We start from the raw sequence: 7,509 nt of genomic DNA on the forward strand, positions 1-7,509 counted from the left end.
TGTTGAACGTTTCGAGAAGCGGGACAAAGGATTTCACGGAACAGGGAGAATTATAACGAGACGGATCTCTCGTCGCCGGGTGTTTCCTTAAAACGAAACCAGCGCACGTATTCGACTAATCATACCGCCATTTCCTTTAATATCCGCAGATGGCCACCCCACCGAACCGTACTGCTGCGGCACTCTTGCGAGTCTTAGGGACTTCCGGCGAGATTATACCGTCGACGAGAGCCTCGCATCCGCCGCCACCGCCTAAATGTTTCAACTCGGTGTACGGTTCTGGGCCGGAAAAGTCCGCGTCGATCGAAATCCCCGACGAAAATGTTCCCCGTTCACGAATGATAATCCTTCGTTTAACTAGACTTATCGAGCTAATTTATTTAGGCGTGCAAATATCTCGGTTTCCGGCCAGTTGTGGGGTTGAAAATTTCGTGGGGTGAAAGTTCAAGACAGGAATGACCCTTCAATTCGTAATTAAATTAACTGACATCTTGAATATTTCTGGAAGGAGATAAAAATTTATACAAATTTCATTAGGCGTATGAAATTAATTCGTGGCGCCCACAATTAATTATTGATTCAAAATTATCTTTTTTTTTTTTAGAGAGGGCATTCGTCAACAATATTTTCATTCGGTTTTGTATAAATAAACAACAAATCTATGAAAAAAGGCAATGAATTAATTTGTACGCCTATTATTGAAAGAATTCCAGTACTATTTTTAAATAGTAAATATACAGGTTCGAAGAATTGAAAATTAATTGTAAATGATTCGAATTTATTTAGACGAATTTGATTCGGATTCAGGAGAATATTGTTCTCGATTCTATTGAATAGAAAGTTGTTACGAAAAGGCTTGGGAGCTTCCTTGTGGACCTTTTCATTTAAATCTACCGGGCACACCGTTGCACCCTTTCGATCTACCCTCTATTGGCCAAATCTCTCGCAGCACACGCACGTCATTAGCGCGGGCTCGGACTATCGATACCTAGCCCATGGCCGGACGGTAGTGCGTGGATCGTGTTAAGCGAATAAAAAGCCTATTGCTTCGGCACGGGGGTGGAAGTAATGTTCGTGACGAAATGGTCGAGCTGTGAATCCTCGGTTCACCGGAACGATCTCCCGGGGCAGGTGTGAAAATCGAACGTCTCTGGCAGCGACGTTATTCCCGGGTGTAGAATCAACTTGCAGAACAATTTCAGCAGAAAATCATTCTTCAAAATTGATCTAAAAAGAAAATAAAAATACCTCCATTCCATAGAAACAGATATTGCTTGGTAACAATCAGTGTTCACAGAGGGTTGAAAAATTACACGTGAACTCTATGCAATTCAGCAGATATAGAAAAAGAATTTTTATAGATACTATTATTTCACAGAACATATTATTGGAAACGAATTTTCAAGTAGATTCAACGATACTTTTCATTTTCATACTGAGATATAGAATTTTAGTTTATATTATGGTTAAAGAATAAACCATTGGTAAAAATGATACGTTCTATTTCCAAAGAAGTTACAGATAGATCCTTTGATACGTTTGACTTCGAATCGAGTTTAGGGATCTCTATTTTGTTCACAGAAGTACAGGGGGGGGGGCATATCGTCGTACAAACATTTCGGTTATTTACATACGGATAAGTTCCCCGCCACCCCCAGCCCGTTCCTATGGTTTGTCTTATAATATTAATAAGGGTAGTTTCCGCCCTGGCGTGCTGCGGAATCGTGGAAGGGGCTCTGGCAAGAGCTATGCCCGCTATGTCCGGCAAGGGTGGTATGTTGTAGATAGTCCTCGGCAGCGTAGCCCCCTGAGGGATGAAGTCTGGACCTTGTTAGAACGAGAATGCTAATTTATTAGGGCGCGTCGGGGAGGAAAGGGGAAAACGCTCTCGTGCCGGCGATTTTCGGATGCTTCTTCGAAAGCACAGAATCATTCGATTCTCGCCCGGTCGAGTGAAAATTTCGTATTTTACGAAACATCGGGTTCGATGGATCCTCGGTAAACGAACGGGGATGGAAAGTTTGGGAAAGCAGAACAGTGGTTAGAGAGGGGTGATAAAGGCTACAGAGGATAAAATAACATTTACTTTCCAATTGTTTGGTGGTGGTTGACGGAATAATATAAAACAGTTTTACTGACGAAGGTGAATAATGTGTTTGAAAAGAAGTTGTGGATGATATACGGGAAACGAATAATTTCCACTAACCAGACGAATTTAAACATCCGGTAAATCACTAGTACACGAAAATACAGATATCCAAGGATTAAAGTATGTACAAACGAACATACAATAATTTCCGAAGTCACCTGGACCATCCCTAAAATCCTACGACTCCAGTTCCCACCTTCTCGAACCTCCTCGAACACCCCCGAACCCCCGGTGGTCCCGATTAAAACCCCCATCGCGCCGTTTAAATCTCACGATCCGAGAAAATTCCCTAACGAGCAAAAACGAGCGAACCGTACACCGTATATACCGGGACGGCCATCCGCGTCGCGAGTCGTAAAAGACCGGTCTCAGGACTGGTCGGTATCGACTGGTAGAAGAGGTTAGCACGAGGGGGTGGGCTGGGTCCGAGGGTGGAACCGGTTCCGAAGAAAAAGTAAGAAGCCGCGATCAATGCCGATGGCCAGGATATCGGGAGTTATACTTTTAATAAAGAGGTATCCGGCCATCACGACACTAGTATTCACCACCATCGCAGAGCCTCGGAGCATCGCCGTTCCAATCCCCTGCCTCTTGGACCCGTAGGATGGGGTGGGGGGTTGCACGCGGGGGATGCGCGAGCGCCACACGTGTCTTGAGGGTGGTAATTACGCGGCATCTGCAGCCAGCCCACACCACCCTGCCGTCCGCCAGTTCTGCCCTCCACCTCCGACTTACTCCGCAACCTTAGGTGGGCTGGTGGGTGGTTTTGAGAGGAGGGGAGGGTGGGTGGGTGGGTGAGACTTGCTCTGTCTCTGTTTCGCTAACGTTCCTTCTACTTCGAGCCACCATCTCAACCCTCTCTGTTTGACTCGGTGTATGCACTCTCCTCCAGCGCTCGTATATATATCTTCTGGAGCTTTCTCTCTCTCTCCCTACCTCTGTCTCCATGTTCACGCTGGCTGGCTAGATAAGACAGGCTGCCGAGAGAGCTACGTCGTCGCGAGATCTTTTATCGGTGACCTGACGCACACCTGAGCCTGTTGGGGGCGTCGATTCTGTTATGGGTGTCATTGATCTTGATGAGGGATACGTGGGGTGGCTGGGGAATCGCTGATTCTGGGGAGAGGGATGGCGTGGTAGAGGTTCAAGGGGTGAGGATGTTTTTGGTCGTGGTACAAGAAGATTGTTGATTTTAATTGAAGAAAGGTTTGATTTTTTATTACGGGACGAAGTAACTGACGAATCTAGACTATGGACCTAACGACAGTTCTGGAACTGTGTCCTTTTTATTCTTTTTATGACTGTTCTTGAAAGAGCTGATTCGATGATGCAAAAATATCTAGCACCCAAGTGATTAAGACAAAAGGGATTGATGCTTTCCAACTTCACACTGTACCCATTGAACCTTCCTTACTCTACTCATTACTACTTTTACAATTAAATATTGCAAACATACTCAAACATATATCTGTGATTCCAACATACTAGTTCAGAAATTCTAAAATCCTAACCTGGACCAAGGAGTGACGGTTCAGAATCTCTTAGACCCTCGCCACCATCTATCACCTTCATCAGAAGTTGTCCAAATATTTTCAGAAACAGTTCAGATCTCCCCACGGTCGACGTTTCCCGAGAATATATAAAAAGCGAGTGAATAGGGGGTGGGTGCAGCGGGAGAATGGAAACTGACGAATGTCTTCAGAATTCACGACCCCTCCGTCGTTGGTCCAAGTAACGATAGTTTAGAAACTTGACGGTGGCTGGGCGACGGGGCAGCGTGAGAGACACGGCATCTGGCCGGTAGTTAAAATGCATGTAGTCCTCCGAGAGAGTCTCGTATTCAAATACAGGATCAGTCCTTCTTCGACCTCTCCGTAACTGATCCCGATCCCGATCTCGATCCCGTGTGCCTCAGGAGGAAGAACTTTTCGTCTTGTTGGGAGGGTTTCAGGATTCCTCGCCTCGACTTGGATTTTCCCACACGGGTCGTCCTGTTACCCCCGTAACCCGTCCCCACTCGTTCCTTGGTCTATAGATCCTGGATAAAAAAAAAAAGGAACGCCCTGGAACGTGAAAATTGCAATCTCTTGCGTCCTCTGTGTCTGCTAGACTCGAGACCTATGTAGGAACTAAAGAAGGAGAGACTGCGCTTTGATTTGACACTAGAATAAATACAATTAATTTCGGTACATAATATTGAGGAATTAGAAGAGCAAAAATACAATTGCTATTGTTTTCTAACAGATTAAAGATAGAACACCGGTTACACCAGAAACAACTCAATATGTATTTTTAAAAGAAATAGGAAAATTCTATTGGTTCAATAATATTAGCCCTTGTTCTTCAACACCTTCTGTCTGCTTTTCAAACAAACGAAAAGGGTAGAAAGATTTCACAAAATTAAACATTTTTGACACTAATATAGAAGAAACAAAATTCCACAGAAATTTCTTTACTATAAATTTGACAGGAATCTTTACTTTCCTACGTGTTGCAAATCAGGAGGCACTATAAATGCATAAATATCCACAGATAAGAACAAGTGGTGGATTATTTATTGATAGACGTTTAATATTTACCATTCGGAGGTTTCGAGTCATCAATAGAGGGAACGACGACTCGAACATTATAAGAGCGTGTAAATTCCGCAGGAGGTTCGATTTATTCCTACTCGCGGAAGGCGGCTCGGCGTACGAAATGGCCGGACACGCGTCGAACCAGGCTCGAAAAAGGGGAAATGAAGAAAGCTCACCCGATGTCTGTTTCGCCGGCCCGTTTTTATCGGCAATTCCGACTTTATCCCATCCGGGCTGGCTGTGCCCCATCCTCTCCTTACCATTCGATATTGTATTCATAGCCGTGCGCTAAGAGACAGAGATATCGGAGTGATTCACGAGCGCGGAACCGACGGAATTCATATTAGGAGAAAAATGTCACGGTCCCTACTACGAGCGCTCGCCAACCCTCCGGAACTAACTGCTGCTCCGATGCCCGGTTGCTGGACATCGTTCCGCTTGTCCCTCGGCACATAGATTTCCGCGATATCGGGCCGCGTATCGATTGTCCGCTCGTCCCGGAGAATAAAATAACAAATAGAAACGGGGGAGTGTAGAGTCGAGTGGTATTGGGGGAAGTGTCGCGGAAATACCAAAAAAGATACACTTCCTTTCCTGAGACCAGTGGTTCAAACGTAAATGAAGTAGTGTAGCCACTGTATTAATCAGACGAGACGAATTAATTAATATGGCTTTCATTAAGCCTGGCATCCAGGCGGATCGGTAACTGGTGATTGTAGAAATGGAAAGGGTGTGATTCTACATGAAAAATTAAATCGAAGATGTAGAAAGAAATTTTTTCGAACGTGGCTTCGTTTTCGGGAAAATCGACTTTGAAAATGAATCTGAAACATATGTATATTCAGTATAGTAGGGGAAACGGATTGCATTGATCAGACGCGCTAGCCAGGTCCTATTGCACGCCTAGTCAACAGATTTTCTTGAAAATGGAGCCTCGAATGAAAACAATTTTATTTTACACAAAAGTTTTATAGCGGTATTTAAATAATCCAGCCATTTTTGCATCCAGTCAAAGACTATAATAACCGCTGACGCCACAGTGGCATCATGCGAGTGCCAACTGACATTTCTCAAATATACAAAGTTACTGAATTTTATTTACACACATAGGAGAAACCATATTTTGTTAATTCTTGACAATAGTAGCAGGACCCTGATGAAAGTTACTCCCGAACCCAGCCGATCGTCAAAGCGTTAACTTAAAAAAAACAATTACTGTTCATTAATTCCCAACTTCCTGCATTCTCAGCCGTGTTCCACCGAGAACACACTGTCGGACGTCACAATTGAAAGCGGAGAGCAACCCAGTTACCCCGTCTCCTCTCCTCGGACAAAAGCCTCGGATAGAATTAAACAAAACCGGCGTTGAAGGCCACGAGCCGGGTAACAGGAGCGCGAGATCCACGATTTTCCACGACGTGAACGAAACATAAATGTCCCCCGGCAGCGATTCTCGTCGCATCGAGTTGTTGTCACGCGGAGGAGTTCATGAGGAGTAAAGAGGATCACGCGATCCAGATAAAAGAGCGAAGCCCCGCGGGTGCTGCGGAAGGGACCGATCCACGTGGACCCCTCGCATGTATCCAGCTTAGCCTAGACCGCAGTTTAAGGAGCTTTGGCTTTTGTTTAATCCAGAGTGAGTAAAAACGAGATGAAGCGATCCGGCTTGGCCGTAGCTGCAGTCACTCCCTGGCCCCTTGATTCGCGGGAAAATCCCTCTCGTTCCGTGACGGCACGGGTTGCTGGATCAGGCCGGAAGTTGACAGACCCTCTCCATCGCGGCTACCGTTCCCTTAATCATTTTTCACCCTGCCTCCGTCACTTCCTAACGCTGAACCTCGAACAGGAGGAAATGGACGACCCTTAAAAATTGCGGGGAATCTTGAAGAAACAAAAGCATTCGACTGGTCGTAATCATGAGTATCGATCAACAGCAGGATCTTGTAGTCCTATCACTTTCTTAACTCTTTCCATGGTAGTCATACGATTATGAATTTTAAATTACGAAATTAAATTTTAGTATCATTCTTGTTTTCATACCTGTGAGTAGGTGAGAGTTTCTTCTATCCTTGTATACATAGCATGAAGAAAACTTTCGTAGGCTCTTAGAAGCTTATTGGTAAAGCAAGACATTATTGACATTTGCTTCTTTCATTTTGCTGGAATTCAAGTGTTCCGACATTGTGAGTAATATAATGAGAACTTGTGGAACATTCTTTTTCTTTAAAATATTCTAAAGGGTTCACTGGTCAATGGTAAGAAACATGGGTATTAATAACCGATCAGTCCTAACCTCCGAACAACCCCCAAGTGTCGCCAAAGTCTTGAACAAGCAAAGAAACTCGCGAAACGGTTCGAGCTGATTAATCGCCGACGAAAATGCGTGGAATAGGGTGGTGGGGGTCGGAAACCGCTCCTCGAATATTCCGTGACATGACGGCTCGCGTCGTGTTTTCTCCTCAATTACGTCAATCCACTCACGACCCCCCGCGTAACGGAGCGACTACTCGAATCGAAGCCCTCCGCTCGGGTCCTTAATCGGTCAAGTGATCGTAGACTCCGCCCGACAACCGGCTGCTGGTCTGGCCTGGCTAGCTGGCCGACGCAACGGCGGAACAGAGACGGATCCAGAGAAAGACAGCCAAAGGGGGGCCCTGGGATCGACGGGGCAGGGTGAACGGCGACGTGGGGTGAAGGGGGTGAACGGTGGAGTAGAGGCAGAAAGAGAGAGAGAGGTCAGGAGAAATGGCTAATTCCGGATATTTATGTAGGGGGTAAAGTAGG

This window comes from Dufourea novaeangliae, unplaced genomic scaffold (assembly GCF_001272555.1).
Source record: "Dufourea novaeangliae isolate 0120121106 unplaced genomic scaffold, ASM127255v1 scaffold21, whole genome shotgun sequence".
NCBI lineage: Eukaryota > Metazoa > Arthropoda > Insecta > Hymenoptera > Halictidae > Dufourea > Dufourea novaeangliae.